Source organism: Stigmatopora nigra, chromosome 7, assembly GCF_051989575.1.
Source record: "Stigmatopora nigra isolate UIUO_SnigA chromosome 7, RoL_Snig_1.1, whole genome shotgun sequence".
In the NCBI taxonomy this organism is placed as follows: Eukaryota; Metazoa; Chordata; class Actinopteri; order Syngnathiformes; family Syngnathidae; genus Stigmatopora; species Stigmatopora nigra.
Window position 1 is genome coordinate 10,072,331 of NC_135514.1, and position 12,437 is coordinate 10,084,767.

General features: G+C 28.7%; 1 long non-coding RNA gene across 3 annotated transcripts; it reads left to right on the forward strand.

Annotated features, from left to right (window-relative positions):
- Positions 1–117: 117 nt before the first annotated feature.
- Positions 118–2,075, forward strand: LOC144199788 (uncharacterized). Of its 3 annotated transcripts, XR_013326966.1 has the most exons (6): positions 123–140; positions 205–234; positions 346–375; positions 628–657; positions 769–845; positions 1,051–2,075. It is a non-coding gene; the product is annotated as an uncharacterized LOC144199788 (long non-coding RNA). The 3 variants fall into 3 exon arrangements; XR_013326968.1 differs by having other exon boundaries at positions 118–234; positions 346–422; positions 628–845; XR_013326967.1 differs by having other exon boundaries at positions 127–422; positions 628–845.
- Positions 2,076–12,437: the final 10,362 nt, after the last annotated feature.

Here is a 12,437-nt window from a genome sequence, read left to right on the forward strand (position 1 = left end):
TTGGTAGTACTTGTACTTTTACCTCTTTCATTTACTTGAATAATATTTTGAAAATCTTTGCAGGCACTGGGATTCGAACTCAGTACCACAGAGATGAGAGACTGATGACTTAACCATTGAGCCACCACCCTGTGAAAGAAGTTAGTAATGCTTATACTTTTATCTCATTCATTTACTTGAATAATATTTTGAAAATCTTTGCAGGCACTGGGATTCGAACTCAGGACCACAGAGGTGAGAGACTGATGACTTAACCATTGAGCCACCACCCTGTGAAAGAAGTTGGTAATACTTATACTTTTATCTCATTCATTTACTTGAATAATATTTTGAAAATCTTTGCAGGTACTGGGATTCGAACTCAGGACCACAGAGGTGAGAGACTGATGACTTAACCATTGAGCCACCACCCTGTGAAAGAAGTTAGTAATACTTATACTTATATCTCATTCATTTACTTGAATAATATTTTGAAAATCTTTGCAGGCACTGGGATTTGAACTTGGGACCACAGAGGTGAGAGACTGATGACTTAACCATTGAGCCACCACCCTGTGAGAGAAGTTAGTAATACTTATACTTTTATCTCATTCATTTACTTGAATAATATTTTGAAAATCTTTGCAGGCACTGGGATTCGAACTCAGGACCACAGAGGTGAGAGACTGATGACTTAACCATTGAGCCACGACCCTGTGAAAGAAGTTGGTAATACTTATACTTTTATCTCATTCATTTACTTGAATAATATTTTGAAAATCTTTGCAGGTACTGGGATTCGAACTCAGGACCACAGAGGTGAGAGACTGATGACTTAACCATTGAGCCACCACCCTGTGAAAGAAGTTAGTAATACTTATACTTATATCTCATTCATTTACTTGAATAATATTTTGAAAATCTTTGCAGGCACTGGGATTTGAACTTGGGACCACAGAGGTGAGAGACTGATGACTTAACCATTGAGCCACCACCCTGTGAGAGAAGTTAGTAATACTTATACTTTTATCTCATTCATTTACTTGAATAATATTTTGAAAATCTTTGCAGGCACTGGGATTCGAACTCAGGACCACAGAGGTGAGAGACTGATGACTTAACCATTGAGCCACCACTCTGTGAAAGAAGTAAGTAATACTTATACTTTTATCTCATTCATTTACTTGAATAATAGTGGGAAAATCTTTGCGTGCACTGGGATTTAAACCCAGGACCACAGAGGTGGCAGACTGATGACTTATCCACTGGGCCACCACTCTGAAAGATTACACAGTAGTATTTGTTGTTTTGTCTCTTTTCACTACCAGATCATACTTAGTACATTATTGTACCTGGAAGTGGGAAAAGTTAGGTAAACTTACAAAGCAGAGCAAATAGAAGAAGAATAAGGAACAACACCGACAACATAAGATAAATTACCCACGGCTGTCACGGGGTGAGGAAAGGATACCTTGACTGGTCGGTTGTTCCACGGCACCCCCTTCTTCTCCTCCTGCTCCTCTTCCACGTTGTCCAATGCACCTTTCATGACACAGAGACAAGGATTTCTCAACACTACCCAAATTGACAACATTTTTGAACCACAACGCTAAGATCTTTACTATTTTACAGACGGAGTTTCCAACCTGGCATGACGATAGCGACGTGCATCTGTCCCAACTGCTCCTGCGGCCGCTCAACCACCTTTTCCCGACTGGACGCTGTGAAAAACCTTACTATACAATGTCGTTTTTTTTTAAAGAAAAAAGCCTTACTATAATATGTCGTTTTTTTGAAGAGAAAAAGCCTTCCTATACTGTGTCGTTTTTTTAAGAAAAAAGCCTTACTATACTATGTCGTTTTTTTAAGAAAAAAGCCTTACTATACTATGTCGTTTTTGAAGAGAAAAAGCCTTACTATACTATGTCGTTTTTTTAAGAAAAAAGCCTTACTATACTATGTCGTTTTTTTAAGAAAAAAGCCTTACTATACTCTGTCGTTTTTGAAGAGAAAAAGCCTTACTATACTATGTCGTTTTTTTTAGAAAAAAGCCTTACTATACTATGTCGTTTTTTTAATAAAAAAGCCTTACTATACTATGTCGTTTTTTTAAGAAAAAAGCCTTACTATACTATGTCATTTTTTAAAGAAAAAAGCCTTACTATACTATGTCGTTTTTTTAAGCCAAAAAGCCTTACTATACTATGTCGTTTTTTAAGCCAAAAAGCCTTACTATACTATGTCGTTTTTTTAAGCCAAAAAGCCTTACTATACTATGTCGTTTTTTTAAGCCAAAAAGCCTTACTATACTATGTCGTTTTTGAAGAGAAAAAGCCTTACTATACTATGTCGTTTTTGAAGAGAAAAAGCCTTACTATACTATGTCGTTTTTTTTGAAGAGAAAAAGCCTTACTATACTATGTCGTTTTTTTGAAGAGAAAAAGCCTTACTATACTATGTCGTTTTTTTTAAGAAAAAAGCCTTACTATACTATGTCGTTTTTTTTAAGAAAAAAGCTTTACTATACTATGTCGTTTTTTTAAGAAAAAAGCCTTACTATACTATGTCGTTTTTTTAAGAAAAAAGCCTTACTATACTATGTCGTTTTTAAGCCAAAAAGCCTTACTATACTATGTCGTTTTTTTAAGCCATAAAGCCTTACTATACTATGTCGTTTTTTTAAGAAAAAAGCCTTACTATACTATGTCGTTTTTTTAAGAAAAAAGCCTTACTATACTATGTCGTTTTTTTAAGAAAAAAGCCTTACTATACTATGTCGTTTTTTTAAAGAAAAAAGCCTTACTATACTATGTCATTTTTTTAAAGAAAAAAGCCTTACTATACTATGTCGTTTTTAAGCCAAAAAGCCTTACTATACTATGTCGTTTTTTAAAGAAAAAAGCCTTACTATACTATGTCGTTTTTTTAAGAAAAAAGCCTTACTATACTATGTCGTTTTTTTAAGAAAAAAGCCTTACTATACTATGTCGTTTTTTTTAAGAAAAAAGCCTTACTATACTATGTCGTTTTTTTAAGAAAAAAGCCTTACTATACTATGTCGTTTTTAAGCCAAAAAGCCTTACTATACTATGTCGTTTTTTAAAGAAAAAAGCCTTACTATACTATGTCGTTTTTTTTAAGAAAAAAGCCTTACTATACTATGTCGTTTTTTTTAAGAAAAAAGCCTTACTATACTATGTCGTTTTTTTTAAGAAAAAAGCCTTACTATACTATGTCGTTTTTTTTAAGAAAAAAGCCTTACTATACTATGTCGTTTTTTTTAAGAAAAAAGCCTTACTATACTATGTCGTTTTTTTTAAGAAAAAAGCCTTACTATACTATGTCGTTTTTAAGCCAAAAAGCCTTACTATACTATGTCGTTTTTTTTAAGAAAAAAGCCTTACTATACTATGTCGTTTTTTTTAAGAAAAAAGCCTTACTATACTATGTCGTTTTTTTAAAGAAAAAAGCCTTACTATACTATGTCGTTTTTTTAAAGAAAAAAGCCTTACTATACTATGTCGTTTTTAAGCCAAAAAGCCTTACTATACTATGTCGTTTTTTTAAGCCAAAAAGCCTTACTATACTATGTCGTTTTTTAAAGAAAAAAGCCTTACAATACTATGTCGTTTTTTTAAAGAAAAAAGCCATACTATACTATGTCGTTTTTTTAAAGAAAAAAGCCTTACTATACTATGTCGTTTTTTTAAAGAAAAAAGCCTTACTATACTATGTCGTTTTTTTAAAGAAAAAAGCCTTACTATACTATGTCGTTTTTTTAAGAAAAAAGCCTTACTATACTATGTCGTTTTTTTAAGAAAAAAGCCTTACTATACTATGTCGTTTTTTTTTAAGAAAAAAGCCTTACTATACTATGTCGTTTTTTTTAAGAAAAAAGCCTTACTATACTATGTCGTTTTTTTAAGCCAAAAAGCCTTACTATACTATGTCGTTTTTTTAAGCCAAAAAGCCTTACTATACTATGTCGTTTTTTTTAAGAAAAAAGCCTTACTATACTATGTCGTTTTTTTTAAGAAAAAAGCCTTACTATACTATGTCGTTTTTTTAAGCCAAAAAGCCTTACTATACTATGTCGTTTTTTTTAAGAAAAAAGCCTTACTATACTATGTCGTTTTTTTTAAGAGAAAAAGCCTTACTATACTATGTCGTTTTTTTTAAGAAAAAAGCCTTACTATACTATGTCGTTTTTTTTAAGAAAAAAGCCTTACTATACTATGTCGTTTTTTTAAGAAAAAAGCCTTACTATACTATGTCGTTTTTTTAAGAAAAAAGCCTTACTATACTATGTTGTTTTTTTAAGAAAAAAGCCTTACTATACTATGTCGTTTTTAAGCCAAAAAGCCTTACTATACTATGTCGTTTTTTTAAGCCAAAAAGCCTTACTATACTATGTCGTTTTTTTTAAGAAAAAAGCCTTACTATACTATGTCGTTTTTGAAGAGAAAAAGCCTTACTATACTATGTCGTTTTTTTTAAGAAAAACGCCTTACTATACTATGTCGTTTTTTTAAGAAAAAAGCCTTACTATACTATGTCGTTTTTTTTAAGAAAAAAGCCTTACTATACTATGTCGTTTTTTTAAGCCAAAAAGCCTTACTATACTATGTCGTTTTTTTTAAGAAAAAAGCCTTACTATACTATGTCGTTTTTTTTAAGAAAAAAGCCTTACTATACTATGTCGTTTTTTTAAGCCAAAAAAGCCTTACTATACTATGTCGTTTTTTTTAAGAAAAAAGCCTTACTATACTATGTCGTTTTTGAAGAGAAAAAGCCTTACTATACTATGTCGTTTTTTTGAAGAGAAAAAGCCTTACTATACTATGTCGTTTTTTTTAAGAAAAAAGCCTTACTATACTATGTCGTTTTTTTAAGAAAAAAGCCTTACTATACTATGTCGTTTTTGAAGAGAAAAAGCCTTACTATACTATGTCGTTTTTTTAAGAAAAAAGCCTTACTATACTATGTCGTTTTTTTAAGAAAAAAGCCTTACTATACTATGTCGTTTTTTTAAGAAAAAAGCCTTACTATACTATGTCGTTTTTTTAAGAAAAAAGCCTTACTATACTATGTCGTTTTTTTAAGAAAAAAGCCTTACTATACTATGTCGTTTTTTTAAGAAAAAAGCCTTACTATACTATGTCGTTTTTAAGCCAAAAAGCCTTACTATACTATGTCGTTTTTTTAAGCCAAAAAGCCTTACTATACTATGTCGTTTTTTAAAGAAAAAAGCCTTACTATACTATGTCGTTTTTTTAAAGAAAAAAGCCATACTATACTATGTCGTTTTTTTAAAGAAAAAAGCCTTACTATACTATGTCGTTTTTTTAAAGAAAAAAGCCTTACTATACTATGTCGTTTTTAAGCCAAAAAGCCTTACTATACTATGTCGTTTTTTAAAGAAAAAAGCCTTACTATACTATGTCGTTTTTTTAAAGAAAAAAGCCATACTATACTATGTCGTTTTTTTAAAGAAAAAAGCCATACTATACTATGTCGTTTTTTAAAGAAAAAAGCCTTACTATACTATGTCGTTTTTTTAAAGAAAAAAGCCTTACTATACTATGTCGTTTTTTAAAGAAAAAAGCCTTACTATACTATGTCGTTTTTTTAAGAAAAAAGCCTTACTATACTATGTCGTTTTTTTAAGAAAAAAGCCTTACTATACTATGTCGTTTTTTTTAAGAAAAAAGCCTTACTATACTATGTCGTTTTTTTAAGCCAAAAAAGCCTTACTATACTATGTCGTTTTTTTTAAGAAAAAAGCCTTACTATACTATGTCGTTTTTGAAGAGAAAAAGCCTTACTATACTATGTCGTTTTTTTGAAGAGAAAAAGCCTTACTATACTATGTCGTTTTTTTTAAGAAAAAAGCCTTATATACTATGTCGTTTTTTTAAGAAAAAAGCCTTACTATACTATGTCGTTTTTGAAGAGAAAAAGCCTTACTATACTATGTCGTTTTTTTAAGAAAAAAGCCTTACTATACTATGTCGTTTTTTTAAGAAAAAAGCCTTACTATACTATGTCGTTTTTTTAAGAAAAAAGCCTTACTATACTATGTCGTTTTTTTAAGAAAAAAGCCTTACTATACTATGTCGTTTTTTTAAGAAAAAAGCCTTACTATACTATGTCGTTTTTAAGCCAAAAAGCCTTACTATACTATGTCGTTTTTTTAAGCCAAAAAGCCTTACTATACTATGTCGTTTTTTAAAGAAAAAAGCCTTACTATACTATGTCGTTTTTTTAAAGAAAAAAGCCATACTATACTATGTCGTTTTTTTAAAGAAAAAAGCCTTACTATACTATGTCATTTTTTTAAAGAAAAAAGCCTTACTATACTATGTCGTTTTTAAGCCAAAAAGCCTTACTATACTATGTCGTTTTTTAAAGAAAAAAGCCTTACTATACTATGTCGTTTTTTTAAAGAAAAAAGCCATACTATACTATGTCGTTTTTTTAAAGAAAAAAGCCATACTATACTATGTCGTTTTTTTAAAGAAAAAAGCCTTACTATACTATGTCGTTTTTTTAAAGAAAAAAGCCTTACTATACTATGTCGTTTTTTAAAGAAAAAAGCCTTACTATACTATGTCGTTTTTTTTAAGAAAAAAGCCTTACTATACTATGTCGTTTTTTTAAGAAAAAAGCCTTACTATACTATGTCGTTTTTTTTTAAGAAAAAAGCCTTACTATACTATGTCGTTTTTTTAAGAAAAAAGCCTTACTATACTATGTCGTTTTTTTTAAGAAAAAAGCCTTACTATACGATGTCGTTTTTTTAAGCCAAAAAGCCTTACTATACTATGTCGTTTTTTAAGCCAAAAAGCCTTACTATACTATGTCGTTTTTTTAAAGAAAAAAGCCTTACTATACTATGTCGTTTTTTTTAAGAAAAAAGCCTTACTATACTATGTCGTTTTTTTTAAGAAAAAAGCCTTACTATACTATGTCGTTTTTTTAAGAAAAAAGCCTTACTATACTATGTCGTTTTTTTAAGAAAAAAGCCTTACTATACTATGTCGTTTTTTTTAAGCCAAAAAGCCTTACTATACTATGTCATTTTTTTAAGCCAAAAAGCCTTACTATACTATGTCGTTTTTTAAAGAAAAAAGCCTTACTATACTATGTCGTTTTTTTAAAGAAAAAAGCCACACTATACTATGTCGTTTTTTTAAAGAAAAAAGCCTTACTATACTATGTCGTTTTTTTAAAGAAAAAAGCCTTACTATACTATGTCGTTTTTAAGCCAAAAAGCCTTACTATACTATGTCGTTTTTTTAAGCCAAAAAGCCTTACTATACTATGTCGTTTTTTTTAAGAAAAAAGCCTTACTATACTATGTCGTTTTTTTAAGCCAAAAAGCCTTACTATACTATGTCGTTTTTTTTAAGAAAAAAGCCTTACTATACTATGTCGTTTTTTTAAGAAAAAAGCCTTACTATACTATGTCGTTTTTTTAAGCCAAAAAGCCTTACTATACTATGTCATTTTTTTAAGCCAAAAAGCCTTACTATACTATGTCGTTTTTTAAAGAAAAAAGCCTTACTATACTATGTCGTTTTTTTAAAGAAAAAAGCCATACTATACTATGTCGTTTTTTTAAAGAAAAAAGCCTTACTATACTATGTCGTTTTTTTAAAGAAAAAAGCCTTACTATACTATGTCGTTTTTAAGCCAAAAAGCCTTACTATACTATGTCGTTTTTTTAAGCCAAAAAGCCTTACTATACTATGTCGTTTTTTTTAAGAAAAAAGCCTTACTATACTATGTCGTTTTTTTAAGCCAAAAAGCCTTACTATACTATGTCGTTTTTTTTAAGAAAAAAGCCTTACTATACTATGTCGTTTTTTTAAGAAAAAAGCCTTACTATACTATGTCGTTTTTTAAAGAAAAAAGCCTTACTATACTATGTCGTTTTTTTAAGCCAAAAAGCCTTACTATACTATGTCGTTTTTTTAAGCCAAAAAGCCTTACTATACTATGTCGTTTTTTTTAAGAAAAAAGCCTTACTATACTATGTCGTTTTTAAGCCAAAAAGCCTTACTATACTATGTCGTTTTATTTTAAGAAAAAAGCCTTACTATACTATGTCGTTTTTTTTAAAGAAAAAAGCCTTACTATACTATGTCGTTTTTTTTAAGCCAAAAAGCCTTACTATGTCGTTTTTTAAAGAAAAAAGCCATACTATACTATGTCGTTTTTTTTAAAGAAAAAAGCCTTACTATACTATGTCGTTTTTTTTAAAGAAAAAAGCCTTACTATACTATGTCGTTTTTTTAAAGAAAAAAGCCTTACTATACTATGTCGTTTTTAAGCCAAAAAGCCTTACTATACTATGTCGTTTTTTAAGCCAAAAAGCCTTACTATACTATGTCGTTTTTTAAAGAAAAAAGCCTTACAATACTATGTCGTTTTTTTAAAGAAAAAAGCCATACTATACTATGTCGTTTTTTTAAAGAAAAAAGCCTTACTATACTATGTCGTTTTTTTAAAGAAAAAAGCCATACTATACTATGTCGTTTTTTTAAAGAAAAAAGCCTTACTATACTATGTCGTTTTTTAAAGAAAAAAGCCTTACTATACTATGTCGTTTTTTTAAGCCAAAAAGCCTTACTATACTATGTCGTTTTTTTAAGCCAAAAAGCCTTACTATACTATGTCGTTTTTTTTAAGAAAAAAGCCTTACTATACTATGTCGTTTTTAAGCCAAAAAGCCTTACTATACTATGTCGTTTTATTTTAAGAAAAAAGCCTTACTATACTATGTCGTTTTTTTTAAAGAAAAAAGCCTTACTATACTATGTCGTTTTTTTAAGCCAAAAAGCCTTACTATGTCGTTTTTTAAAGAAAAAAGCCATACTATACTATGTCGTTTTTTTTAAAGAAAAAAGCCTTACTATACTATGTCGTTTTTTTTAAAGAAAAAAGCCTTACTATACTATGTCGTTTTTTTAAAGAAAAAAGCCTTACTATACTATGTCGTTTTTAAGCCAAAAAGCCTTACTATACTATGTCGTTTTTTTAAGCCAAAAAGCCTTACTATACTATGTCGTTTTTTAAAGAAAAAAGCCTTACAATACTATGTCGTTTTTTTAAAGAAAAAAGCCATACTATACTATGTCGTTTTTTTAAAGAAAAAAGCCTTACTATACTATGTCGTTTTTTTAAAGAAAAAAGCCTTACTATACTATGTCGTTTTTTAAAGAAAAAAGCCTTACTATACTATGTCGTTTTTTTAAGAAAAAAGCCTTACTATACTATGTCGTTTTTTTAAGAAAAAAGCCTTACTATACTATGTCGTTTTTTTAAAGAAAAAAGCCTTACTATACTATGTCGTTTTTTTAAGAAAAAAGCCTTACTATACTATGTCGTTTTTTTAAAGAAAAAAGCCTTACTATACTATGTCGTTTTTTTAAGCCAAAAAGCCTTACTATACTATGTCGTTTTTTTTAGGAAAAAAGCCTTACTATACTATGTCGTTTTTTTAAGAAAAAAGCCTTACTATACTATGTCGTTTTTTTAAGCCAAAAAGCCTTACTATACTATGTCGTTTTTTTTAAGAAAAAAGCCTTACTATACTATGTCGTTTTTTTTAAGAAAAAAGCCTTACTATACTATGTCGTTTTTAAGCCAAAAAGCCTTACTATACTATGTCGTTTTTTTAAGCCAAAAAGCCTTACTATACTATGTCGTTTTTTTAAGAAAAAAGCCTTACTATACTATGTCGTTTTTGAAGAGAAAAAGCCTTACTATACTATGTCGTTTTTTTAAGAAAAACGCCTTACTATACTATGTCGTTTTTTTAAGAAAAAAGCCTTACTATACTATGTCGTTTTTTTTAAGGAAAAAGCCTTACTATACTATGTCGTTTTTTTAAAGAAAAAAGCCTTACTATACTATGTCGGTTTTAAAGCCAAAAAGCCTTACTATACTATGTGGTTTTTTTAAGCCAAAAAGCCTTACTATACTATGTCGTTTTTTTTAAGAAAAAAGCCTTACTATACTATGTCGTTTTTTTTAAGAAAAAAGCCTTACTATACTATGTCGTTTTTAAAGCCAAAAAGCCTTACTATACTATGTCGTTTTTTTAAGCCAAAAAGCCTTACTATACTATGTCGTTTTTTTAAAGAAAAAAGCCTTACTATACTATGTCGTTTTTGAAGAGAAAAAGCCTTACTATACTATGTCGTTTTTTTGAAGAGAAAAAGCCTTACTATACTATGTCGTTTTTTTTAAGAAAAAAGCCTTACTATACTATGTCGTTTTTTTAAAGAAAAAAGCCTTACTATACTATGTCGTTTTTTTAAGAAAAAAGCCTTACTATACTATGTCGTTTTTTAAAGAAAAAAGCCTTACTATACTATGTCGTTTTTAAGCCAAAAAGCCTTACTATACTATGTCGTTTTTTAAAGAAAAAAGCCTTACAATACTATGTCGTTTTTTTAAAGAAAAAAGCCTTACAATACTATGTCGTTTTTTTAAAGAAAAAAGCCATACTATACTATGTCGTTTTTTTAAAGAAAAAAGCCTTACTATACTCTGTCGTTTTTTTAAAGAAAAAAGCCTTACTATACTATGTCGTTTTTTAAAGAAAAAAGCCTTACTATACTATGTCGTTTTTTTAAGAAAAAAGCCTTACTATACTATGTCGTTTTTTTAAGAAAAAAGCCTTACTATACTATGTCGTTTTTTTTAAGAAAAAAGCTTTACTATACTATGTCGTTTTTTTAAGAAAAAAGCCTTACTATACTATGTCGTTTTTTTAAGAAAAAAGCCTTACTATACTATGTCGTTTTTTTTTAAGAAAAAAGCCTTACTATACTATGTCGTTTTTTTTAAGAAAAAAGCCTTACTATACTATGTCGTTTTTTTTAAGAAAAAAGCCTTACTATACGATGTCGTTTTTTTAAGCCAAAAAGCCTTACTATACTATGTCGTTTTTTAAGCCAAAAAGCCTTACTATACTATGTCGTTTTTTTAAAGAAAAAAGCCTTACTATACTATGTCGTTTTTTTTAAGAAAAAAGCCTTACTATACTATGTCGTTTTTTTTAAGAAAAAAGCCTTACTATACTATGTCGTTTTTTTAAGAAAAAAGCCTTACTATACTATGTCGTTTTTTTAAGAAAAAAGCCTTACTATACTATGTCGTTTTTTTAAGCCAAAAAGCCTTACTATACTATGTCATTTTTTTAAGCCAAAAAGCCTTACTATACTATGTCGTTTTTTAAAGAAAAAAGCCTTACTATACTATGTCGTTTTTTTAAAGAAAAAAGCCATACTATACTATGTCGTTTTTTTAAAGAAAAAAGCCTTACTATACTATGTCGTTTTTTTAAAGAAAAAAGCCTTACTATACTATGTCGTTTTTAAGCCAAAAAGCCTTACTATACTATGTCGTTTTTTTAAGCCAAAAAGCCTTACTATACTATGTCGTTTTTTTTAAGAAAAAAGCCTTACTATACTATGTCGTTTTTTTAAGCCAAAAAGCCTTACTATACTATGTCGTTTTTTTTAAGAAAAAAGCCTTACTATACTATGTCGTTTTTTTAAGAAAAAAGCCTTACTATACTATGTCGTTTTTTAAAGAAAAAAGCCTTACTATACTATGTCGTTTTTTTAAGCCAAAAAGCCTTACTATACTATGTCGTTTTTTTAAGCCAAAAAGCCTTACTATACTATGTCGTTTTTTTTAAGAAAAAAGCCTTACTATACTATGTCGTTTTTAAGCCAAAAAGCCTTACTATACTATGTCGTTTTATTTTAAGAAAAAAGCCTTACTATACTATGTCGTTTTTTTTAAAGAAAAAAGCCTTACTATACTATGTCGTTTTTTTTAAGCCAAAAAGCCTTACTATGTCGTTTTTTAAAGAAAAAAGCCATACTATACTATGTCGTTTTTTTTAAAGAAAAAAGCCTTACTATACTATGTCGTTTTTTTTAAAGAAAAAAGCCTTACTATACTATGTCGTTTTTTTAAAGAAAAAAGCCTTACTATACTATGTCGTTTTTAAGCCAAAAAGCCTTACTATACTATGTCGTTTTTTTAAGCCAAAAAGCCTTACTATACTATGTCGTTTTTTAAAGAAAAAAGCCTTACAATACTATGTCGTTTTTTTAAAGAAAAAAGCCATACTATACTATGTCGTTTTTTTAAAGAAAAAAGCCTTACTATACTATGTCGTTTTTTTAAAGAAAAAAGCCTTACTATACTATGTCGTTTTTTAAAGAAAAAAGCCTTACTATACTATGTCGTTTTTTTAAGAAAAAAGCCTTACTATACTATGTCGTTTTTTTAAGAAAAAAGCCTTACTATACTATGTCGTTTTTTTAAAGAAAAAAGCCTTACTATACTATGTCGTTTTTTTAAGAAAAAAGCCTTACTATACTATGTCGTTTTTTTAAAGAAAAAAGCCTTACTATACTATGTCGTTTTTT